Consider the following 27,168-nt stretch of genomic DNA (forward strand, 5'->3'; position numbering starts at 1 on the left):
GTCTAGGACTTAAGAGATGCAGTGTAATTACAGAAGAAATACAGTGTGATAAGCAGGAGATAAAGGATGGGATAACGGTGCCACCTAGTGGGCAGATCTAGTATTGCAGGTAAGTATGTAAAGGAGCTAGTAGGTTTAAAACTAGGGAAGAAGTGATAGCTAGTAAAGGGGGTTATTATAAAGTAGAAGATGTTTGTTGGATACAGGGTAGATTGGAGGGGGGGTAAAGGCTGCTGGCTGTTCAGGCTCATAGCATACTTTAGAACCTCTGAAGCAGTAGTAGACGGTAATCATCTTTACAAGCAGGACTTAGACAACCACATACTTTCTTGCTTCCTTGAGAGAGGGTGCAGGGAAAATAAGGCTGTTAGATGAGACCGCAGATATTTCGATAGGGTCCTTTGTCACCAGGTAGGTAGGTTCTTAGAGACTATATCAGGAACAGCACAATGGGGAGCAGGGTAATTTAACTGCCTCCTTCCCTTGCAAGCCCCTGGCTGCTGTCCGCTCTTACCCCGGCTTACTAACTTTGGACCTAGCTCTACTCTACAGACTCCTGCCCCCGCCAAATTCCTTTTGGTGTGTCAAGAACCTATCCTTTCCTCCTGTGACTGAAAGAGCTGGTCTTACCTTGTACCCTCTATCAAGAAAAATAAAGACCTAGCTCTACTCTACAGACTCCTGCCCCCGCCAAATTCCTTTTGGTGTGTCAAGAACCTATCCTTTCCTCCTGTGACTGAAAGAGCTGGTCTTACCTTGTACCCTCTATCAAGAAAAATAAAGACCTAGCTCTACTCTACAGACTCCTGCCCCCGCCAAATTCCTTATGGTGTGTCAAGAACCTATCCTTTCCTCCTGTGACTGAAAGAGCTGGTCTTACCTTGTACCCTCTATCAAGAAAAATAAAGACCTAGCTCTACTCTACAGACTCCTGCCCCCGCCAAATTCCTTTTGGTGTGTCAAGAACCTATCCTTTCCTCCTGTGACTGAAAGAGCTGGTCTTACCTTGTACCCTCTATCAAGAAAAATAAAGTAGGTTATGGGCATTGTCCCTTTGCTGTGAAAGGCTTCCTGTCTGATACTCCGACCAAGGTCTTTAGTTTGCCTGAGCCTGTGTTGCTAGCAGCCAGTAGCTTACATTCTTAGTCTCTCCACTACCCCTTTGCCCCAACTCCTTTTCCCTGCTCACCGTTCTCAGTCCTTTGTACTTTCTCTATTTACCTTCAGTAGTTTCCCCACTCTCCCTCTACTGCACCTGTGCTATCTGCTAGGTGGCACTCTCCTCTTCTGCTTTTTCCTAGCTTTGTTTCTCTACCTCTGCTTCTCCTTTACTATTTCCACACTCACCATCTGCCTTATCCTACCTGACCTACTGCCTATCTCCCTTCATATTGTTCTGTTCTTATCCCCATACTTGCCTTTTGTTACTTCTATACTTGGACCTGCTCCTTCTCCATTCTATACTCTCTGCTTATACTCTTATACTGCCTTCCTCCAATCTACTGTCTTTCTCTAGTGTACCTAGTCTGTATTCCTTCAATCTCACAACTATCTTCCATACTCACCTTCCTTTACTGATTGTCTACTTTCCTATCTCTCCTTCAGTTGTTTCTCTATCTCTTTACCTTTGTTACGCTTCTCCTGTTCTATTTCCGTTTTTCATCTCTCCCACCTGTGTTATTTATATCCACCTTTGTCTTCCTGACTACAACTTTTAACTCTCCTAAATAATCCCTTCTTTTCCCTTCCACTAGCCCCACCCACCCTCTCCTGCGACTCTCCGTCTCTCCTTCTGTCCCACCCCTCTTCCCCTGGGAGTTTATTTATACCCCACCTTGAAATTTCGCCACTCCTTTAACTGCCTCCTTCCCTTGCAAGCCCCTGGCTGCTGTCCGCCTACCCGGCTTACTAACTTTGGTAGGTGCACTCAGTGGAGTCTTTAGTTTGTATTTTGTGGATGTTTGCTGTTGCCTTGAATACATGTATTAAGCGACTGTATTTCTAGTGGAGTACATGCAATTACTTACTTACTCCACGCTTTAAATGCTAGTTCTGCAAACTGAAATTATTCCTCACCACAGTGAGGTATTACAAAACTGCAATGGTTCTGTGTGTTATGATATCTACGTGTTGCTTATCTTATACTTGGGCTTATTGAATGTTGTTGTTAACCTGCTGCCTATTTTTTTCTTCTCAAAAAGGGTCTGCCCAAATTAATTGTAGCATTATAACTGTTAGGTCCGCCGTCTGTTTTTCGGGCACCTCTGCTGTTTAGCGCCTTTATCTGTAAACTAGCTGTGTTCTATTTGCTTAATGTAGTGCCTTCTTTTCTTGTGACCTGTATTATTTTTTTTCCCTTATTTGAGCCTAGTTATAGGTACTGTTGCCCTTTGGTTATATGTTACTGCGCCACCCACGTGGAGCTTGTACACGTACTCAGCTGGCGTCTCTTATAGCAAACTTGTGTACTAACCTAGACCCCGCACATGCATGGGTTTATTTGTAAATGCTTACTTAGCGATAAACTAATGTTCTATGTAAGTGCTTACTTAGCGATAAACTTATTTTCTCTTTATGATGTTAACCTCTCCTAAATGCCTCCTTTAGCCAAGTCTCCCTATCAATCCTTGAACTGCCTACTACCCTTACGCGCCTAAACGCGGCAATAGTCTTCTTGGCGTTCTTTTACTGTTTTTATTTATCTAAACCTTCCCATGCAGCAGCGACTTGATTAACTTTGCTGAGACCCTTGCTGCTGTACATTATTTGTAATCTAGTTGCTTTAATTAAACACTGCAGCCGAAGCGCCTGATATTCCGAGGCTGGTAGTTTTAAATTACTGCTGTTCCTGCCTCCTTTGAATTGTATACTTTTTGAATCTATCTGCCTGAACTAAACACTGCAGCAGAAGCGCCCCATATCTCTAGGCTGGCATTGTGTAATTGCCGTTATACCTGCCTTATTTGTATTGGATTACCCTTAGTCGAAATAGAAGTCCTTACTTCCTGCAATGTTATTATACCATGCTTGCGCTGTTTTATGCAATCCTATTTAGAATGCACTGATGTAATTTGTATTATAACTGTGTGCTCTTTTCGTTGCTTAAACTCATATTGTAGTTAGAGTGTTTTCTAGGGTTTAAAGACACTTTAATAACTTTTGCTTTTGTCTCTGCCTATATAGCGTCCTGTTTACCTAATAGAAATAACTTCTATAAGTGTTACTGCTTGAATGTTTTACTTTTTTAAGGACAGTGCTATTTTGTTCATTATAAAGCCATTGAAATAACTAGCCTGACTTTACTGTAAAGGGAATTTAGTTTGGATAATATTCCACCTTCCATTGAATGTTAATGTTGACTTTATAATATTCTCTAAGTTAACAACTGTGCTAACCCTTATCTCTTTTTTTTTCTCCCTCCTTTCTCTTGCCTCCCTTTCACCCCAAGGACCTAGCTCTACTCTACAGACTCCTGCCCCCGCCAAATTCCTTTTGGTGTGTCAAGAACCTATCCTTTCCTCCTGTGACTGAAAGAGCTGGTCTTACCTTGTACCCTCTATCAAGAAAAATAAAGTAGGTTATGGGCATTGTCCCTTTGCTGTGAAAGGCTTCCTGTCTGATACTCCGACCAAGGTCTTTAGTTTGCCTGAGCCTGTGTTGCTAGCAGCCAGTAGCTTACATTCTTAGTCTCTCCACTACCCCTTTGCCCCAACTCCTTTTCCCTGCTCACCGTTCTCAGTCCTTTGTACTTTCTCTATTTACCTTCAGTAGTTTCCCCACTCTCCCTCTACTGCACCTGTGCTATCTGCTAGGTGGCACTCTCCTCTTCTGCTTTTTCCTAGCTTTGTTTCTCTACCTCTGCTTCTCCTTTACTATTTCCACACTCACCATCTGCCTTATCCTACCTGACCTACTGCCTATCTCCCTTCATATTGTTCTGTTCTTATCCCCATACTTGCCTTTTTGTTACTTCTATACTTGGACCTGCTCCTTCTCCATTCTATACTCTCTGCTTATACTCTTATACTGCCTTCCTCCAATCTACTGTCTTTCTCTAGTGTACCTAGTCTGTATTCCTTCAATCTCACAACTATCTTCCATACTCACCTTCCTTTACTGATTGTCTACTTTCCTATCTCTCCTTCAGTTGTTTCTACCCGCTCCGTTAAGCCCTCTTGGCTCACTCCACTCCCCTCCCTGCCCCCAAATCCCACCCGCCCCTAGCACCTCTACCTTTATACCCTCATAGACACACCCCTCTTAATCTATCCCCACCCCTACTAGACCTAGCCCCTCCCCACTTCACCTACCTGCCTACCCTACCTTCTAAAACCAGCCCCTCCCTTCTCCACTTATCTTCTCTCCTTCCCACTCTTCACACTATCTCCTCACTCTATTTCAGTTATACATTCTCTAAACATGTCTAACCAATGCCAACCTTTGCTACTTATATCCTTCCTAACCATCATCATCTCTTCTTATTTCTCCACCTCTTATGAACAAGCCCTTCCTTATACTCTAACAATTCCACACAAAGTAACCCAAATATCCCCCCTAGCTCTAACAATTACCTATCTCAGCACCATCCACAAAACTTCCTACCTCCAAGCTAAATATCACCGACTTTCTCACATCAAATATCCCACTCATAGCCTTAAAAAACATTTTTATTACTACCACAAAATTTCTCAATCTTACAACCCTATATTAATCTGCTCATTAATACATGGTGATATCCACCCCAACCCTGGCCCTAACTCACCCCTACCATTCTCTAAAAGCCACCAACTATTTACAAAACCAACACCATCTACCAAACCTCCCAAATCACTCTCAATTGCTCAATTAAATATACGTAGCATCTGTAACAAAATACCACATATCCATGCCCTCCTAGATGTCCAACAGTTTGATATACTCTGCCTAACCGAAACTTGGCTCAAACCTACAATTAAAGATAATGAAATCACCCCCCCTGGCTATAACATACTCAGGCAAGACCGCTTAAACAAAAAAGGTGGTGGGGTAGCAATTCTGTATAAAACCGGACTGCAAATAAGCAAAGAAAATCATACTCTTCCATCTGATAATAATGTAGAAATAATTATTTCCAAACTTCAGCTCAACCCTCACAAAACAGTTAACATTATCTGCACCTATCTTCCCCCAGGAAAAATCCCACTATTTTAGAAGACCTATTAAATTGGCTTTCACTAAATCTCCTCAAGAAACTATTCTTTTAGGAGATTTTAATATTGACTGGAATTTATGTCAATACACCAATCCACCCACTCTTATTAACCTACATGGCTTTACTCAAACCATTAACTCCCCAACAAGAACAAACAAACAAAATAACAAAGAAAGTATACTTGACTGGATACTTATAAACAGTCCCCAGCTAAAGTATACAACAGGGACTCTCCCAGATGACTTCAGCGACCACTCTCTAACATATATCATCAGGCATAAAACAAGTTTAACCATCCCCACACAAGTCATAACATCCCGTAGCAAAAATTCCTAGATCCCATTCTGTTTCAAAATGAACTTATGCAAGTTAATTGGTCATCTCTTAAATCTCTCCCTATAGACGAAGCGGTTAACTACTTCAATCATACTTTTCTGACAATCCTAGAACATCACGCTCCAATGCGTTCTATAAGAATTAAATCTAAAACAGCCCAATGGCTTTCTAATGCCACCAGGAACCTAATCCTTAGTAGAAACAAAGCCTGGATAAAATGGCGTACCTCTAAAAATACAACTGATCGCCTTATTTTCAGAGAACAAAGAAATTTAACAAAAAAAGCCATTCTACAAGACAAGAAGAACTTTTATACTCAGATACAACAAACATCCCTACACCAACCACATAAATTCTGGACCACCATTAATACACTGCTATCACCAGGAAAAGTTGCCACACCAAATCCTATTGATTCAAACCCCGACTGCCCATTACAAACAGCTAATGCCTTTAATACTTTCTTTACCTCTGCCATTCTAAAGCTAGCTAACCAACAAAGCCCTGATACCTCCAAACTGCTAAACCAAGATCCCACTCCCCCCCCATTCCACCTCAAACCCATACCCACCACATATATATCATCCTTACTTCAAAATTAAAACCTACAACTCCCTCAGCCGACAAGTTACCAGCAGAATTCCTTAAAATTGGTGCAAAAGCCATAGCTTACCCCATCTCCATATTGATTAACAGGACCATAAAAGAAAGCACAATTCCATCATTATGGAAAATCTCTTATATTATCCCACTATTCAAAGGTGGTGACTCTACTGAGTATTCTAACTTTCGTCCAATAGCATTATTATCACCACTTGCAAAAATAATGGAGAAATGCATCCACAAACAGGTACTAAATCACCTGCTAAATAATAACCTCCTAGCTAAGTGCCAACATGGTTTTCGCCCTTTCCATAGCACTACTACAGCCTTACTTTCCTTTATCAACTCAATAAATAATAACCGCAATAATAACATACCCTCTTCAGCCTTCTTCGTTGACCTATCCAAAGCCTTTGATATGGTCAACCACAAACTTCTCCTCCATCGTCTAAAGTCCCTCTCTTTTGACAATACAGCCTTAAATTGGTTCACATCCTATCTGAATAACCGCAAACAGGCAGTACTCTGGCATAACCATCTCTCTGATCTCCTTCCCACCTCTATAGGAGTTCCTCAGGGCTCTATCTTAGGCCCTCTACTATTTTCCATCTTTATAAATGATCTTTACCTAGCTACTCCTCTATCAACTTGCATTCAATATGCTGATGATACAACCATTATCTGCTCAGCCCCAACACAGTCAGAACTTTATTCCCTTACACAAAATACCTTCACTACCATAGAGCAATGGTTCTCCAACCACTGTCTCCTCCTTAACCCAAAGAAAACCAAACTCCTGATTTTTACACCCACCATCTTGTCTCCCTCCATTAATTTCTCTCTCACAGCCAACAATGGCATCCTTATCTCCCCAGACAATAACACCAAACTACTAGGCATTACAATTGACAACCAACTCAAATTTGACACACACATTGACTCTACAATAAAATCAACTAACAGAAAACTAGGCTCTCTGTATAGAATTAAAACTTTCCTTACTCCTGAAGCCAGAACCACTATAGCTAGAACCCACTTAATCTCTTCCCTTTATATGTCTCTCCAATCTATACAAACCTTTCTAAATATAATCTTACCAAACTAACTACGTCTTATAATAATATTGCCAGATTTGCTACAGCATCTCCATATAGGACTCACCATTGTTCTAACCTTAAAAAACTAGGGTGGCTAGAATTACCTAACCTTATACATTTTAACCAACTTACAATTGCCCATAAAGCTCTTTACCACCCAGACAATACCCCAATGCTCTCCACCCTCATAAAACCCTATAGCAATCTGAAGAACCTGCGCTCCTCCAACAAAATACTGATTCATACTTCTCTTTCTAAGAACTCAGCAGGTGACTCCACATTCTCAAACTCAGTTGGGAAACTATGGAATCAACTACCTCAAGACCTCACCACTCAAACATCAATCCCACTATTTCAAACTAAACTTAAACATTTCTTTTCCAACCACTGGCTTTGCTCTTGCAATAACCCAGACTAACCTTTCATACCTCCCTGCTATGAGATTTTTTTTCCACTCTCTCTTTATCTCGTATATCTAACTCTCTACATAACTCTCTACAAAGCTGTTTCTATTACCTCACTTCTAATAAAGGAACTAAATCTCTACTTTCCATCTTCTTTTAAAGATGTATTAGACTAACTAGGTACTTTATCTGTACTGTCATATTGTACACTTTTCTAAGTAATAGAGAGACTCCTTACTGTACCTCATATTTGTACTCAAATGTTCTTAATTCTAACAGAAGGTTTAAAGTATATGTTATTAGATATTAGTTGTATATGTTGATATATTCTGATAAAGTTTTTGTTTTAGTCTTACTATAGTAGTACTGTAGAGGAGCTTTTCTCCCCGGGCCTCCACTGAAAATGGACATGTATCCAGTTGGACTAGCCCGGTTAACAAATGTAAAATAAAATAAATAAATAAATAAATAAATTTAGGGAGAAAGACAAACGTAGAGGAGAGAAAAAAAGAGTTCGCATATAGCAGGTGATTATGACAATTAAACAAACCAGAGAGCTTTACATGAAGACACAATTAATAAAGTAGCTTATATTCATGCCCTTATTTTTGAAAGAAGCTATTGGAATCACTTTTAAGCTAGTAGTACTGTGACATTATAAAGTAGTCTAAACTATCATTTAGAGGAACTCTGAATCAGGTTTACTGAAATTGGGAGCAAGCAAAAACAAAAACATAAGCTTCTAATATCCAAATATAAACTATACCAGCAAAAATAAAAAATAACTGGAAAGCTACCTTGGAGAGAAATTACTGTAGTACTCTATGCAGGGACAGTGAGTTTACAGTGTGGAATACAACAGTGAGAAAAAGAAAAATATTATCACTTACTAGAGATGCTACACCTGGAGGGCTTTCAGCTGCAATTAGAGCAGATATGGCATCCAGGGTTTTTAAAATATTTGGTGTGTTGTACCTGAACAATCACTTGGGGGTGGGGGAAGGGAGGGAAACCTTCAACTGGAATTTAAAGTAGCAGGGGAGAATCCAAGGGACTCTGCTAACCTAGCTAATTATCAAAGGACACCCAAGGAAATAAGGTAAACATGCAGGCACCCTTGTTCAAGGACTGGAAGGTTTCTCCAAGAAAAACTATTTGTAGGAGTACGCCACAGGGAGACGTTGTATGCTGCTTACTAGGTTGCAATGGCAGATTTTATTCTCTTTTATATTTGTATTCCCCTTTGCTCATTGTTTGCTGCACACAATGTAGCTAAAGATAAAAGCAGCTGGAGACTTTGCACCTCTGTTTGGTGTTTAGTGAAGAACAAGTATTGAGGAGGAGGGACTGAAGGCTATGACTATTGAGAGTGGCTAAATACCTTAACATACAACAAATTATCAACAGTGAAATGGATGAAAGGGATGGGGGTGGGCTAAGAGGAAGAAGGTTTGCAGCTGTTGCCCCTGGGGTATGCACTCTAGCTGACTGTAACAGATTTTAACAAGGCATAACAGTAGTCACAAAAGCTGGCACCTACACTACACAAGCGGCAACAACAAGGTTCCTGGACTTAAACCTGGGGCTGCAGTCTATTTTTGGATGATTGCTGGTTAGAGTTTTCTTTGCTTTTAGCTGGAGTTAGAAGATTTCTTGCGCACACAAGTGGGGGGGACCCAAAGCGATCAGGTCCTCAGTGGCTACTACACAAGTGGCAACAACAAGGTTCCTGGAGTTAAACCTGTGGATGCAGTCCATTTCTGGATGATTGCTGGTTAGAGTTTTCTTTGCTTTTAGCTGGAGTGAGAGGATTCCTTGCTCACACAAGTGGGGGGGGGGTCCAAAGAGATCAGGTCCTCAGTGGCTACTACACAAGTGGCAACAACAAGGTTCCTGGAGTTAAACCAGGGGCTGCAGTCTATTTCTGGATGATTGCTGGTTAGAGTTTTCTTTGCTTTTAGCTGTAGTTGGAGGATTCCTTGCGCACACAAGTGGGGGGGAGGCCCAAAGCGATCAGGTCCTCAGTGGCTTAGAGATGCTACACCCGGAGGGCTTTCAGCTGCAATTTTTCTCCCAGTTAATGTTTGGGTAATTGAACTCGCCCAATATTAGGGTGTTTGGTAGGACCTTTATGTTTCCCAGTGTTTCCAGAAATGCGGAATGGGGGTCCTTGGACATGGTGGGTGATCTGTAGCAAGCTACAATTTGAATTGCAGTTTTGCCCATTGTTAGTTGTACGTGGATGATCTCTGAAGCATCGTGCTGTACCACTAACCTGGAGGTGTGGGTATCCTTGATGAATATGGATACGCCCCCACCTTTTGTATTTCGGTTTGGGTTCTGTGGCTGAAATGTATGGTATGAGTTGTAGCCCGATAGTGCTGGGGTGCTCTCTGGAGCCTTAAGCCAGGTTTCTGTTACTGCACATATATCGATTTTCTCCATACTGAGGAGTGCCTTGAGTGTGTGCATTTTGAGGTTTAGACTTCTGGCATTGAGTAACATTACCCTCAGTTTTTTGTTACTTGTGCTATTTATGGCAGTGGGTTTGTCTTTTAAGCCTTGCCTAAAAAAGGCACTATGGGGTTGGGTTGTTCTGCATGGGTTAACAAAGTTATGGATAGTGGATCAGAATGTTTTTGGGTTGCTCTATGAATTGTTCTGAATGTTCATGTAGCAGTTATTTTTGTTCTATTTTACAAGGGCTTTTACTTGGTGACATAGAGAGCAGTATACCTGGTAGTTGGGGAAGTATTTATTGTTCTACCAAGTCTTCTAGATTATGTACCTAAGTCTTATGGGATGTTTAGTGGTGCACACTAGCTAGAGTGTCAACCTACTTTTTGTCTGTGTGTTTTCCTGAGTTGTGAATGCTAACTGAGCACATTTATGAAGGATGTGGTTAAAGGCTATAGTGGAATCACCTAGGGGTAGTTATTTTAAGCAGTTTCCGTTACATTGTTGCAGGTCATTTTTGAATGAGTCCGCATTGAAATTACTAACTAGGTTACAGAGATGAGAATTTGATTTTCTGCTGTAGTTTCTAATGAGGAATATGGGGAGGTGGTCATTCAGACAAGTAGAGAACTCAGCCTCCACACAGGCTTTATACCATGCAAACAGAGAACAACAACAGTCATACCTGTGCACAAGGGGGGCCATCCACTGAACCAGCTAATTACCAACCCAAAAGTCTGATCAGACTCAGTGTTGACTTAATCATTAATGAAATAGAAACACTCCAAACAATGGACCTGTTACAATTTGGGTTTGTTGAAGGCAGGTCTTGCTTACTCAGTCTAATAGACTCAAAAAGGTTACCAGTGGAAGAAGACAAGGTGATACATACCACCTACGGAGATCTGGCTAAAGCTTTTGACACAATACCTCACTTATGCATAACGGAGAAACTTACCCAACTGAGAATAGATCTCAGTGTCACTTACTGGATTGATAACAGGCTCATAAATAGGACCCCAGAAGTGAGGATGGTAGAAAATGCCTCCATGAAAAGACCAGTCGCCTGTGGAGTTCCACGGTACTGTGTACTAGGACCTCTCCTGTTTGGCATTTACTTCTCTGAAGTAAAGGCAAACACCAAGGGCTCTAGCTGACAAAGCTTTTGGATGACTGCTAGTTATGAGCAGTCACCAAATCCTCAAATGTCTCAGCGATTCTGCTGGAAAGCTTGTCCCAAACAAATAATTGGCACCGAAGCCATGGACTAAAACTTGATGCCAAAAAATGTGTAATAGTTGTATCCTTTAGTAAACCCACTACCCCGGGAAATTACCACATTAACAGTAAGCCCCTAAGAGTTGACCATATAGTTCAGGATTTAGGGGCATATATGGACCGTATCCCTACATTTCACCAGCATGTCCCCACAGGGGTAAAAAAAAAGTCTTCCTGTATCATGCAGTTTGTAAGCAAAATGATAGCCTCCAGGTCTACGGATGTCATTGCACTCCTTTATTACTGCTGTCAATAGGTCAGTCATTGAGTATAATGCCTCTTTTAGCATGTGTTTGGCCAGGCATATATAACAGCTTAAATGTCTATATTGGTACCACACAAAGAGAATACATGGTCTAAGATGCAAGTTCTATGTGGATCAACTGAAAGCACTGTCATGATATTCATTATCCTACAAACTGTTGATAGTGGACTTGTGCCTGGCTTAAAAGGCATCCTCTGGCCCTATACTAATCAACCTACTGCCCATTTGCAAATCAATTGACATCAAAAATAGTCATTACAGGGACTTAAATCTCTTCTGTAACTGAAAAAGAATGGTATGGAGAGACGGATACATCTGTCAGAGGTTAGCACTACTCTAGAACAGATTCCCCTTTCATGTAAACATAGTTCATTTTTGTCCTTAGTGCAGTGTCAGATGTATCTGTTAATGGGAATGAAGAAATTTACCCCATGACTGCTTCCTTTACCCTTATGGACAGAGGCAGCATCTAAACTGCTCTTCACATAATGTGGCTTCTATAAATACTCAGTGTCATTCCCTAGAAATAATCATTATCGCACAAGAACTAATCAATATCTTATGGGTAGTATCTACATATAGATCATAGAATTAGGTATGGGTATTTCTGTCTAATAGGATAATTGGCTAAGCTTAAAATGGCCCACAAGGGGAGTTAGCCTACTATTCACATATGAACTGATGAGACTAAGTGATTGTATTGGTATAAGTTGTAAGCATCCAGTCCAAGATCAACATAGTGATGTTTGAGCTTGGTATGGCTGGTTGAGGTGATGATGAGTTGATAAAAATTATAAAGATCTGGGGAGTTACTGGCAGAGGAATTTAATATTACCTGATAACATTGCCAAATATGAGAGTAGCTAGTATGATGGTTTTAGATACTCAGGATAGAATGTATCCAGCTGTAGAAAGTGCTTATTGTTTAGCAGTATATAAAAGCTATGATACATACGACTTGGTTTAGCATTCGCTTGAACTGGCCTTATTAGCATTTCTGCATTATTAAATTTAAGGATGCTGTTTGTATATGGATGGAATTGAAAATGTTTATACATCATCACACCATCTGCCCTTCTGCTTTTTCAGTCTTGTCTTTGTGTACTGTAGCCTACTGTAAGTGTAAGAGTTCTTCATCACATATGTTTGATTTGAGCCAGGTTATATATGCGGAGTGGAGACAGATCTAAGCATGCAGTCATCTGGTTTGTTGCATAGGTTCTGCTTATTTAGGTCAGTTAGTTTCCAGGACAAGTTATTTATTTTTTTAGGTTTTGGCTGCAGGCGGAAGTACAATCAAGGGAGAGAATGGTATGGCGACTTCTGAGCCAGGGTTTGGGTGGATATCCCCATGTCATGTTAATGTGTTATAAGCAGGGGAGCCCAGAGGATTTTTTGCAGGGGGGTGCAAACCCAGAGCCCCCCCAACTCAGCCCCATGTAGCCATTCCAGTGTCCCATTATTTGGCTATTTCTCCCCAGTTGCCATAAACACTGTTCAAAACTCTGCTTGCATACTGTTTTATGCTTTACCTCTACAATGATTATAGATATTTGGATTTAACTTACAACTTTTACTTCAAATTTTATACCACAAACACTGATAGACATTTGCTAAACAAAGCAATACAGTCTTACAGTGAAAACCGATTTAGCATTAAAACTTTTCTGCCTTTGCAACTCACATTCACTGAAACAGCATTGAAACCCACATTCAAAGAAAATGCATCTGGCCAGTGGCAAGTTAAGTTTACCTTTGGGCTCTTTTCGAATCATAGCCCCTTTGCACACATTTTAAGACCATGCATAAGTTCTTTGATTTGCCTTCCTGATTGTATTAAATTATAATATATAATAATCAAATTATATCCCTTGTATAATATAGCACCACTTGCATGTTTTAAATTTATAGTTTTGAATATTTTTCCAGTAAGCAATGAAACAAAACATATGAACCACTAATGACAAAGCTACCCAATTCAGAACATTTTAACCATAAAAGGCCACTCAAACATCTGTCGTTACAATCCACCAGTATCATTCAGTATGCACAATCTCTGCAGAAGTAAAATCATCTGAATAATTCTACATTAAAGTGGTCTGAATCTAATGAAGAGGTTGCTGCTAGAAAACAATTGTATATTTTAGTGTTTCATCTATAAATTAAGTGCCTGCTGCCACTGAAGAATAAATTGCATATGTTACATTAAAAACTGTAAACTGGTTTATTGCACTAGGGAATGGATGCCAAACTGAAAAACAGGTTCATAGTTACTAGGCATCTCATCCAAAGGAGGACATACTCAGGACTGCAGCACTCTACCCCCTTAAAATACAAATCTACATGCTGTGGGAGTAGAACATACAGCCTTCTACATCAAGACGAAAGTATGCTACCTGTTGTGCTAACACTGCTTTAAAATTCTGTACCACAATAGTGTTACCATTTGCTAAACAAAACAGTTGCACATTTAAAGCAGACTTAGCATGAGCAACAGTAAACTTCTCTGCCCTTGAAGTTAACAATTCCTTCAAAATAAATTCTACCTGCTAACTCTAACTAGGGCATTTCACTCACACACACACACACACACACACACACACACACACACACACACACACACACACACACACACACACCTCAACCTCTTAGTGCAAGAAATACAAAATGACAAAGCCTAAAACAAATAGGGACAGATTATAAATATTGCTCTCATGAACTTAGAAAATTGCTAGAATAACAGGATTTATGTTGGTATGCATTTTCCTAAAGGATATGAATTCTAAAACTCATATGTCTGTTATTATTTAGCAAATGTAATCCTTTTTAGGAAGAACAGACAAAAATATGGGGCAGAAATCTGGAATTCTGCAAAAACCTGGACAGCTGAGGGGTATCTTACCGCCCTCTTACACACAAACACACATGCACACACGGGTCAAGATGTCCGGGCCTTGTATGGCAGTGGCCTGTCTGACTCCCACTCTGCACTGTTTGTTTTGTGGTGGATTTAATGATTTTTTTTCTTGTAATGGTGAGTCATTTTTGTCGAGTTGCAGTTTGTTGTGGAACCAGTGTTCATGGTATCCAATGGTCTGTTGTCCTCATTGGATAATATTGCCTGTTTCTGGAAACATTCGGAGTGGTGGAAGTTTGGGCCTGCAGTGGTGAGCCGAGCTGATGAGGAGTGCAGGAAGCAAAATGCATGGATTTAGTGGACTGTATTTGCTTTTGTTGTGATGTGGAGGTTGGGGTTGGAAAATGATAATGATGATGGCCTGGATGGTGGTCTGCGAGGGTTGGAGATATTAGAAGAAAGGACTTTGTGCTTGGTTGCTGCTAGTGTTGGTGGTGGTCATTCAGGCCTGCAGGTAGTAGTGGTTGCAAGGTATGTGGTTGGAAGAAAGGCATGCGGGAAGGACTTCGCCTTGGATGTTGCTGGTATTGGTGTGGCCGTTCAGGCCTGCAGGTAGCAGTGGTTGTAAGGTCCATGGAGCCGTGAGGATGGTCAGAGGAAAAGACTGGCATGTATATGTTGATGGTGATGCATGGGAGATGAGACGTGTTCTGTTTTCAAGCTTCTTGGTCTTCGGTTGGCTCGTTTGTCACTGTTGCTGTATTTTTTTTGTTGCTTCTTATTTATTTATTGTTGTGTTTTTTTTTTTTTTTTTTTTTTTTTTTTGGTGCATGAGCTTGGAGGAACAAAATTTTGTTCAGTTGCATACTATGTATGGTTGAATGACAATTAAGTTACTTTGACTTTGATGTTGACCTCTCAATCTCTTAGCACAAGAAATCCGGATAAAGCCTGTCATAATGGGGGAAGGCCCAAAACCAGGGACAGATTTTAAATATTGCTGTTAAAAAGTTGCTAGAATAATAAAATTTGTGTTCGAATGCATTTTCTGAAGGATATGAAGTCTGAAACTTAACTGCATGTCATTATTTAGTAACTTTAATCTTTAGCTCACCCCAGTCAGTAATTTGTCAAAACAAATAAATGTTTTGAGGAACAGACCAAAAATATAAGGCAAAAATCTGAACATTCTGTGAAAATCAGTACATTTGAGAGGTATGATACACTTACATCCCCCTACCTCCTTAGAAAGTTGATAGAACAACGTGTTGCATTAGTATGCATTTTCTGAAGGATATGAAGTCTAAATCTCTAATGTCTACCATTATTTTCTGACTTCAGCACTCAATGATTTGCCAGAAAAAACACAATTTTATGAGAAACAAACCAAAAGTATGAGGCAAAAATCTGGACAGTTGTGAGGTATGAACCCCCCCCCCTCCCTCTTACACACACTCCTACCTCTGTCTTGCGCATACACTTTAATTTGCAAAACATATACCTTAAATATTTATATCAGTTAATCATTAACGATTAAAGTACAAGTCCATGACAGAGCTGAATTACAATTAAGGGAAGCACACGCAAATACATCCGTTACATAAAACACTTCTAACACTTATATCAAATACTACCAAGAAATGTATTTGAATCTTTCGCTGACAGTTTCCCAAATCTTAAAATAATTTTTGCCTCATGTTTATTTTTATGTGCTTTAGATAAAGAAAAGGCCAACAGGAAATTGGAGAAGTCAGCTACGGTGTTGCATGTCCAGTGATGGTTGCAGAAATTTAAAGTGTATGGAGAGAAGAACCCTTAGGTGTTATTGCTGTGTGTCTATGTATGCGCGTAACAGGTTTGTACTGACTTATAACTTCTGACTAGATGACAAGTACATCTGAAGAAGGAAGCATAATAAAATGCTGGCCTCTTTTAGACACTGTGAAAGCACTGGTCTTGGGACTCTCATGTAGTGAATCATCTGCCTACCCTGACTCTCACTCCAGAAAAACACACACACACACACACCTACCTAGTTATTACACACACACACACACACACACACACACACACACACACACACACACACACACACACACACACACACACACACACACACCTACCTACCTACCTAGTTCTTACACACACACCCCTACCTACCTACCTAGTTCTTACACATACAGACACGCACACCCCTACCTACCTAGTTCTTACACACACACAGATACACACATACACCCCGACTACCTACCTAGTTCTTAAGCAACCACACACGCACACACACACATACACACACCTATACCTACCTACCTACTTCTTACACACACACCTCATAAACACTTTAACACACATGCACGCACGTACCTCTCGCTTGTCTATTCATCCTCAGTCCAAATGTCTTCTGGAATTCCAATTCCACACTCACACGGAAAATGAAAACGTAAAAAATCAGTTACACAGACACAAAGGATGTGCTTAAAGAAGACCCTTAAAAAATGTAAATTAAAAGAAAATTAATGTTCCAGCCAGCCAGTGGGCCTATTGCTGGAACTGTCTCTGATCCAGGGGGCTGCAGGTGCCCTTGGCTTTAAGTCTAGGGTGGTAGAAAAGCAAAGTAAGGTCAGGCTGTTTGGGCATTTTACATAATTCTGCTTCTTTTAGGTTTAGCAGTAGGTATTTTGGTTTAAAAACCAGGCAGGTTATATATGACGGCGTTCAGAGATCATGGTCAGGTGGTGATTGGAAAGGGAGACATTAAGGGAATTTTACTTGGTGGAAGGGTGTGATGAGAGATAATGGAGGGTTGATTGGTGACTAGTGCAGTGTTAAAGTAGCAATAAAAGTGATGAGAGTAGAATAATAAACTATAACTGTGTGAAAGCGAAGTATAACAGCTGAGAAATGTGCTGTAAATTAAACAATAAGGGCAAGTGGATGGAACTTTTTACACGTTTTGCATCATTTTGGTGGACTTAGGGAGAGAGGCACTGATGTTTGAATATGTCTAGTAACGTGAAGAATAAGCAAGGATAGAGTGTTACATAAACTCAAAATTTACTCAGTTTTAGTTATGAGGGAGAACAGTAAAATATTGTATCACCAATTACCTTCTTTAAGACATTTGCCTATAAATTTTGATAAATACTTTCCTATGTGTAGATAAAAGATCATTGATGGAGAGAACATAGAGAGAGAAAGTGACATTAAGTAAAGAAAATATTTTCAAAAAGGTAAAACAGGAAAATTATTAGGTTCACATTGTATGTCACGTATATATTTGTGAATGCAACAGTATATTTCAAAGATTCATCTGGGAATGTGATATCTAGCTTATTAATAATAAAACAGAAGATAATTATTTTATTTTATTTGCCATTTGTTAACCGAGTTGGTCTGATTGGGCAAATGCCCTTTTTCAACAGAGACCCGAGGAGAAAAGCTCCATTACAGCAATGAATTTTTTTTTATATACAATCAAATTAAGTATTCAGGCATACAATCATAAAAAATAGATTAATTTTATACGATGATAAAAGCAGAAGGAAAATTAACCATACATATAAGGTGTTATGTGTCAGACAAACACAGATTCAACATCATAATCATAATTAGGATGGGAAATTCAGTAATGTAAGTGTAGTGAGATTACACTACATTACATGCATTTACAATAAAAAAAATAGTTTAAAATTAGTTAAAATAGTTCTCCACAGATAACTGTATAAATTCTGGAGGCAGAAATAACAATTCAAGATATAGATGTCCCATGGCATCAAGCAGCAGCTCTTATGGAGCAGGGTGGTTTATCTTTGTCTGATATATACATTCATGTTATTGTGTGCACATTTATAAATGTAATACGTTTAGGCCAACAGCAGCACAGACAGGTGGAGGTGTCGCAATTTCTTTTAGCAGCAAATACAACTTTAGGTTGTATAAACAGGATGATGCCCTGGAGTTCATCCACTTCCAAGTCACAATAGACAAAGTTTCCTACCATGTACTGGCCAGCTACAGGTCACCCTCTATTTATTTATTTATTTTACATTTGTTTACCAGGATAGTCCAACTGGACTGGGTCCATTTACAGCGGAGGCCTGGGGAGAAAACCTCCACATATATTAACAGAAATACTAGAATTTAATACATATTAGTAAAAACTGATAATAACACATTGTAACAGTAAAATCCAGCTAATAAGACAGAAATGTAAAACAGGATACAACTCAGCAGTTAAACAGACAAAACACATTTTAACATTGAGAGTCATTACATACATCATGGTAAAATAAAGTAGCTATATTAAAGAGATAAAAATTGTTGGATGTAAAAACTGTAGCATTTACAATGACCCACAAAGCTCACATCTCTTACCTAACACCTATTGGAGGTGCTCACCATCCTACCAAATACCCTATTCAGGGGGGACTTTAACTATATTTCTATAGACTAGGAATGTATACTTGTGCTTCTAACTCACAGCGACAACATTTCCTGGACATCATCAACATAACCACCCCGGACACGATACTGCACTCTCCAACCAGAGGATGAAACATATTACACCTAGTACTCACCAACATGGGAAAGTGTTGCCCCCCCCCCCATGACTTCATTGGTGAAGTCGGACCACAAAGCTGTCTCCCTTTAAATAAAATTCAACCTGAAAAACCCAACTAAGCTGGTAATGGTTAGGAACTATACTAAAGCAAGCTACATCCTATTAAGTGAACAGTTTGTCAAAATTCATGGCTCCCCCAAACCCTGAGAACACAGTTACCTATGCAGAATTTTTCACAGAAATTCTATTCAAACGTGTAAATGGCTGCACTAAAGTTGTCATACCTACCAGAAGTAAGCCCAGATCTAACACCAAAGACAAACCACACCTTACCATAGCAGGGTATATAAAACAGCAAAACAGGAGGGCGATGCCTGAAGAAAGTAAACCACTGGAGTGCAACAAGTGATAATAAACAAACAAATTCTTCTCCAAGTAGTCCACAGCAGATGTAAAACACGAATTTTAATGACAGAATAAAATACAGATAAGCGCTTTCGCAGTAAGCTTCATCAGATCTAAAATGCATTTCAAAACTACAAACTTAAAAGTGCAAAGGCAGTCACAATCAAGAACAAAGTACATCCAGTGTTATTAGCTGCCACAGTAACTACACAAGTATATGTTTAAAGCTGCAAACACTTTATATCAAATAAAACCATATATAGTATGCAAAATCAAGATAGATTTGAATATAAACATCTCAAAGAGCATGTATATATATTAAAAATGCATAGATACTAAATACAAAATATATAAAAAATATAGTAAAAAACAAAAAGAAACGAACCACAGCAATAAGAAGGCATATAACTCCAATAGATAAACGTTTATTGTTAGCACTTTCACAGTTCACAATGACTGCTTCATCAGACAAACTCACATAATAACATCCCTCATTTTAAAACAATATCAACCAATAAAATCTCTCTTTCAATTAATGAATTAAATGTAATAAGAAACATACAGCACCTTGAACAACTATTAACGGACTGTGGAGAAAATGTCATGAATAATATGTACATAATACAATATGTATTCCAGAGCACTGTCATGTAAAAACATTTAAATAACCTCATTTAATTAAGCATGTGAATAGACATGTGTAATATCACACTCAACTAAAAATTTAAAATAAGATATAAAATAATGTAATTATTTACAAAGAGATGGCGTAGCTGTGGGCACCTCGTGTGCCAGTACCTACACCAACATGGTTTTAGCGAACTGGGAGGAAGGACATTTGTTGACTAGGCCTGAAATAGGCTTTTACCAGAGGTTTGTGGATGACCTCTTCCTGGTTTGGGAAGCAGGAGAGGATTCATTGAAGATCTTTTTTAACCATATGAATTTGACTACAGACTATTTAGTTTACTATTTCCAGTTCCAGGCAATATGTAGATTTCTTAGATGTGACCATCAGTAACTTGGGTGATGGTACTCTTAAAACTAGAACGTATCGAAAATGATGTAGTAAGAATGCTTATTTGCATAGAAATAGTATGCACCCCCCCCCCCATATTTTTAACAACATTGTTAAGGGTCAGGGGCTGAGAGCATCCAGGTTGAATGCTGTGACTACAGACTTTGAAATGGAGACTGAGGTACTAAAAGAGAGGTTTAAAAGAAGGGATTATACTGCAACTGCAGTGGAAGGTTCTTTGGCCAGGGTAGCGAGTCTAAAAGACACTGATGGAAAACCCTATTTTTCATCTGGACCTTGACGAACAGCACGTGCCAAGACTAGTAAAAACCTTAGGTTCCCACTCACATATTCCAGTAATGTTCAGGAGACAGAGAAGATCATGAGGAAGAACTGACGAGTTCTACTGTCAGACAATGAAGTTAGGCAAGTAGTTAGTTCCAAACCAGATTTCATTTATAAGAACAATAAGAATTTGAAAAGGATGTTGTGCTATCCTAAAGCCTATGAGCTTAGGAAGGAATCAGTCCGGATATATGGAACCTTTCCATGCACCACATGTAGTTGGTGTCAGTATATAGACTGTGCAGGAATGTTTGTACATCCTGATAAAGGCAAGTGTATAGAGTTTAAGTTGACAGCTACATGTAATACAACCTCATTAGTCTATTTGGCAGTCTGTCAGCAATGCAGTGCATTTTACCTAGGGAAAAAAGATAGATGGTTAAGGGATCATTTAAGAGAACACGTTTACAATATTAGCAAAAGTATTCAAACCAATGCACTTGTGAAGCATGTACTCCATAATGAAACTCATACTTTTAGGTTTTTGGTGGTAGAGATCATACCTCCTGGGCCTCGGGGGGGGGGGGGGTGATGTTAGTAATAGGGTTGAGAACTGTGAACTGAAATGGATCATCATGATGTGAGCCCACAAGGGTAAAGGACTGAATGATAAGATTTGTATTAAGCCTGTTCTTAAAAATAGACCCTTAGTTAAATGAAATACATCTACATTATTTTACATCTTATTTTAAAATTTTAGTTGTGTGAGATATTACACATGTCTAGTCACATGCTTAATTAAATGAGGTTATTTAAATGTTTTTACATGACAGTATTCTGGAATACATATTGTATTACATACATATTATTCATGACATTTTCTCCTCAGTCCGTTATAGTTGTTCAAGGTGGTGTATGTTTCTTGTTGTTGTTGTGTCTTTCGGCTTTTCCCGGTTAGGGGTCACCACAGCGGAACTCCAGTCCGCTAATGATTGGCAGTTGATTTTTACGTGCTGAGTTGCCAGCCTTAATGCACAATCTTCAACGAAGGTACACCCATTCACGCATGTCTCCACGCAGAAGACGCTCTAGCTGAGAGTCGAACCGGTCAGCGTCTTACTGTGAGGCGACAACGCTACCGCAGCACCACCACCGCAGATATTAAGGTGCTGTATGTTTCTTATTGCATTTAATTCATTAACTGAAAGAGAGATTTTATTGGTTGATATTGTTTTAAAATGAGGGATGTTATTATGTGAGTTCGTCTGATGAAGCTGTCATTGTGAACTGTGAAAGTGCTAACAATAAATGTTTATCTATTGGAGTTATATGCCTTCTTATTGCTGTGGTTTGGTTCGTTTTGTTTTTTGCTACATTTTAACAGTGCTGTGTTTTGCAGCCCTGAGTGGAGAACCGTTCCTATTCCTGGTTGCTGCTGCTGTTCGGTTTTACTTGATATAAAAAATATATCTGGTAAGACTGAAGTAGCAGGGAAATATACATACAGCTTACTTCTTTTTCAAAGGTCTTGCTCTTAAAGTGGGTTGTATAGATATGCTTTCATTCAACCCAGGGTAATAGTGTGCTTGTAGTAAAAAAATCCACAAGTTCTGCCTGATAAGTTCTGTTCACAAGGTCTCCCTTATTGATGTTATCATTAATTAATTCTCGTACTACAAACCTAAAAGAATGTTCCATGTCTGTGTTAATCATGTGTTTTGCCAGTGCACTGTAGCTCATGCCCCTACATGCACAGTATAAGTGGTCACAAATGCGCTCTCATAGGCGCCTATTCATTTTGCCTACATAGAACGAACAACAACCAGTACATAATGCAAGATAAACTAGATCCTTGGAATTTCATTCAGCTGAGGGCAGATGTGAAAACTCCTTATTATTGTTGGGATGTATTATCATCACTAGAGTATGTTAACCCAAAGAAGATCATACTTCTTTGGTCATCCCTATTAGATCTGGATGTAATATCATCACATCCAGGTGGTGTCTCCCAGTGTTTACCCTATCAGCCCTAACAGTATCATGTATACTATCAATTTCTTTGGCATTGTAGCCCCTAGAAATAAAATAAGTTTTCATTTTCAAGAGCCCTCTCTCAAAGTCCTCATTCCTATTGTGCAAACGGCTAGTGCACAGGCCTTGGCTTTTTAGTGTGTTTTTAAAAATATGTTGTGGATGCATACTTTTTCGATGTACATAGGCAGGCCAATAACATTCTTACCTGTATAACTGAGTATAGAAAGTACCATCTGCATTCATATGCAGTGTGATATCTAAGAAATTAAAGGATGTATTAGAAAATACATGAGAAAATTTAAGGAATGTGGTGCTTGAGTTCAGCATAGAAACATACTGTTGTAATTCAGTGGGGGAACCCTTCCAAAAAAGGAAGAGGTCATTGACAAAATGACGGTAAAATAATGCATTTCGCTGATGTAAATCAAATTTATGCATAATGTCCTCTTCCCAAGCTACTATGACTAAATTGGCGTAGGCAGTGGCACACAAGGTGCCCATGGCCACGTCAGAAGTCTGAAGGTAGTAATGGTCATCAAATGTGAATACGTTGAACTCAAGAACCATCTCCAATAATAAACATAGAAAATCTATGGGTGTTTCATCATATATACCACTCTTCAGGAGTACTCACTTCACCATCTGTATTCCCTCCATATCTGGTATGCATGTGAAAAGGGAATTCACGTCTAAAGTGACCAAATAACTTGGTGTATAATCCATTTTTTCATCAACAAAGTTATAAAATTCATGTAAGAACTGTTTACTATCTATTAACACTGAAGTGCACATGACAAGAACTTGTTTCAATTGTTTGTCAAGGTAAATAGAGAGGGGCTCAGTTGCCGACCCTGCTCCAGACACTATGGGTCAAAAAGTGGGGTACAAGGGATCCTTGCGAACCTTAGGCAGTCCATTTAGGGCTGGTACCCTGGGCTATTCAACTATGAAATAACTAAGCAAATCCTTATCAAGTGTATTGCTCAAAAAACAATCCTTTAATGTTCTGATAATCTCATCATGCATCCTTACTACTTCCGTGCTCAAAAACAATCCCTTAATGTTCTGATCATTTCATCATGCATCCTTACTACCTCCGTGCTCAAAAACAATCTTATAATGTTCTGATCATCTCATCATGCATCCTTGCTACCTCCGTGCTCAAAAAACAATCCCTTAATGTTCTGATCATCTCATCATGCATCCTTACTACCTCAGTGCTCAGAAACAATCCCTTAATGTTCTGATAATCTCATCATGCATCCTTACTACCTCCATGCTCAAAAACAATCCCTTAATGTTCTGATAATCTCATCATGCATCCTTACTACCTCCCTGCTCAAAAACGATCCCTTAATGTTCTGATAATCTCATCATGCATCCTTACTACCTCCCTCTTCAAAAACAATCCCTTAATGTTCTGATAATCTCATCATGCATCCTTACTACCTCCCTCCTCAAAAACAATCCCTTAATGTACTGATAATCTCATCATGCATCCTTACTACCTCCGTCCTCAAAAACAATCCCTTAATGTTCTGATAATCTCATCATGCATCCTTACTACCTCTGTGCTCAAAAACAATCCCTTAATGTTCTGATAATATCATCATGCATCCTTACTACCTCCCTGCTCAAAAACAATCCCTTAATGTTCTGATAATCTCATCATGCATCCTTACTACCTCCCTGCTCAAAAACAATCCCTTAATGTTCTGATAATCTCATTATGCATCCTTACTACCTCCCTGCTCAAAAACAATCCCTTAATGTTCGGATAATCTCATCATACATCCTTACTACCTCCGTGCTCAAAAACAATCCCTTAATGTTCTGATAATCTCATCATGCATCCTTACTACCTCCATGCTCAAAAACAATCCCTTAATGTTCTGATAATCTCATCATGCATCCTGACTACCTCCATGCTCAAAAACAATCCCTTAATGTTCTGATAATCTCATCATGCATCCTTACTACCTCCGTGCTCAAAAACAATCCCTTAATGTTCTGATAATCTCATCATGCATCCTTACTACCTCTGTGCTCAGAAAAATTCCCTTAATGTTTTGATAATCTCATCATGCATCCTTACTACCTCCGTGCTCAAAAACAACCCCTTAATGTCCTGATAATCTCATCATGCATCCTTACTACCTCCATACTCAAAAAACGTCCCTTAACGTTCTGATAATCTCATCATGCATCCTTACTACCTCCGTGCTCCAAAAGAATCCCTTAATGTTCTGATAATCTCATCATACATCCTTACTACCTCCGAGCTCAAAAATAATCCCTTAATGTTCTTATAATCTCATCATGCATCCTTACTACCTCCATGCTTAAAAGCAATCCCTTAATGTTCTGATAATCTCATCATGCATCCTTACTACCTCTGTGCTCAAAAACAATCCCTTAATGTTCTGATAATCTCATGATGCATCCTTACTCTCTCCGTGCTCAAAAACAATCCCTTCATGTTCTGATAATCTCATCATGCATCCTTACTACCTCCATGCTCAAAAACAATCCCTTAATGTTCTGATAATCTCATCATGCATCCTTACTACCTCCGTGCTCAAAAACAATCACTTAATGTTCTGATAATCTCATCGTGCATCCTTACTACCTCCGAGGTCAAAAACAATCCCTTAATGTTCTGGCATCCTTACTACCTCCATGCTCAAAAACAATCCCTTAATGTTCTGATAATCTCATCATGCATCCTTACTACCTCTGTGCTCAAAAGCAATCCCTTAATGTTCTCATAATCTCATCATGCATCCTTATTACCTCCGTGCTCAAAAACAATCCCTTAATGTTCTCATAATCTCATCCTGCATCCTTACTACCTCCGTGCTCAAAAACAATCCCTTAATGTTCTCATAATCTCATCATGCATCCTTAATACCTCCGTGCTCAAAAACAATCCCTTCATGTTCTCATAATCTCATCATGCATCCTTACTACCTCTGTGCTCAAAAACAATCCCTTAATGTTCTCATCATGCATCCTTACTACCTCCGTGCTCAAAAACAATCCCTTAATGTTCTGATAATCTCATCCTGCATCCTTACTACCTCCGTGCTCAAAAACAGTCCCTTAATGTTCTGATAATCTCGCCATGCATCCTTACTACCTCCAAGCTCAAAAACACTCCCTTAATGTTCTGATAATCTCATCATGCATCCTTACTACCTCCATAATCAAAAAACAATCCCTTAATGTTCTAATAACCTCATCATGCATCCTTACTAGCCCTGTGCTCAAAAACAATCCCTTAATGTTCTAATAACCTCATCATGCATCCTTAGTACCTCCATGCTCAAAAACAATCCTTTATTGTTCTGATAATCTCATCATACATCATTACTACCTCAGTGCTCAAAAACAATCCCTTAGTGTTCTGATAATCTCATCATGCATCCTTACTCCCTCCGTGCTCAAAAACTATCCCTTAATGTTCTGATAATCTCCTCATGCATCCTTACTACCTCCGTGCTCAAAAACAATCCCTAAATGTCCTGATAATCTCCTCATGCATCCTTACTACCTCCGAGCTCAAAAACAATCCCTTAATGTTCTGATAATCTCATCATGCATCCTTACTACCTCCATGCTCAAAAACAATCCCTTAATGTTCTTATAATCTCATCATGCATCCTTACTACCTCCCTGCTCAAAAAAATCCCTTAATGTTCTGATAATCTCATCATGCATCCTTACTACCTCCGTGCTCAAAAACAATCCCTTAATGTTTTGATAATCTGATCTTGCATCCTTACTACCTCAGTGCTCAAAAACAATCCCTTAATGTTCTGATAATCTCATCATGCAGCCTTACTACCTCCGTGCTCAAAAACAGTCCCTTAATTTTCTGATAATCTCGTCATGCATCCTTACTACCTCCATGCTCAAAAACAATCCCTTAATGTTCTGATAATCTCATCATGCATCCTTACTACCTCCATAATCAAAAAACAATCCCTTAATGTTCTGATAATCTCATCATGCATTCTTACTACCTCTGTGCTGAAAAACAATCCCTTAATGTTCTAATAACCTCATCATGCATCCTTACTACCCCTGTGCTCAAAAACAATCCCTTAATGTTGTAATAACCTCATCATGCATCCTTAGTACCTCCATGCTCAAAAACAATCCTTTAATGTTCTGATAATCTCATCATACATCCTTACTACCTCAGTGCTCAAAAACAATCCCTTAGTGTTCTGATAATCTCATCATGCATCCTTACTACCTCCGTGCTCAAAAACATTCCCTTAATGTTCTGATATTATCATCATGCATCCTTACTACCTCAGTGCTCAAAAACAATCCCTTAATGTTCTGATAATCTGATCATGCAGCCTTAGT

This window comes from Protopterus annectens, chromosome 16.part0 (genome assembly GCF_019279795.1).
Source record: "Protopterus annectens isolate FY-2018-M chromosome 16.part0, PAN1.0, whole genome shotgun sequence".
NCBI lineage: Eukaryota > Metazoa > Chordata > Ceratodontiformes > Protopteridae > Protopterus > Protopterus annectens.